Below are 862 nucleotides of genomic sequence, written 5' to 3'. Positions count from 1 at the left end.
AAGAAGTACAGGATTTCGAAATTTATCATTGAAACTAATTGAATTAGTTTGATGTGGTGACAATACTTTTTGTTTTCCGAATGAATGCTTGAACAGTGCATATGTCTTTTGAATTTGTTGTTTTGAGAATGTTAAAATTTTTGGCTCTTGAAAGAATGATGGAAAAAGAGAACTGCTATTGAGGATCTGAAAAATCATCAAAGTGATTATTGAAGCAAGAAAAAGCAGTGAATACAAAAAAAAACGAAAAAAAAAGGAGAAGAAATAGTAGAAAAAGAAGGAAATAAAGTTGTGATCCAAGGCAAAAAGAGTGTGCTTAAGAACCCTGGACACCTCTAATTGGGGACTCTAGCAAAGCTGGGTCATAATCTGAAAAGGTTCACCCAAGTATGTGTCTGTGGCATGTATGTATCCGGTGGTAATACTGGATGACAGAGTGCTTTGGGTCACAGCCAAGACTCATGACATAGCTATGTTCAAGAATCATTATACTTAACTAGGAGAATCAATAACACTATCTGAGTTCTGAGTTCCTATAGATGCCAATCATTCTGAACTTCAAAGGATAGAGTGAGGTGCCAAAACTGTTCGGAAGCAAAAAGCTACTAGTCCCGCTCATCTAATTGGAGCTGAGTTTTCTTGATATTTTGGAGTCTATAGTATATTCTCTTCTTTTTATCCTAATTGATTTTCAGTTGCTTGGGGACAAGCAACAATTTAAGTTTGGTGTTGTGATGAGCGGATAATTTGTACGCTTTTTAGCACTGTTTTTAGTATGTTTTTAGTATGATCTAGTTGGTTTTTAGTATATTTTTGTTAGTTTTTAGTTAAAATTCACTTTTCTGGACTTTACTATGAGTTT

The sequence above is a fragment of the Arachis duranensis genome, chromosome 3 (assembly GCF_000817695.3).
Source record: "Arachis duranensis cultivar V14167 chromosome 3, aradu.V14167.gnm2.J7QH, whole genome shotgun sequence".
Lineage (NCBI taxonomy): Eukaryota > Viridiplantae > Streptophyta > Magnoliopsida > Fabales > Fabaceae > Arachis > Arachis duranensis.
The sequence above is the reverse complement of the archived record's forward strand: the minus strand, read 5'-3'. Positions refer to the sequence as shown.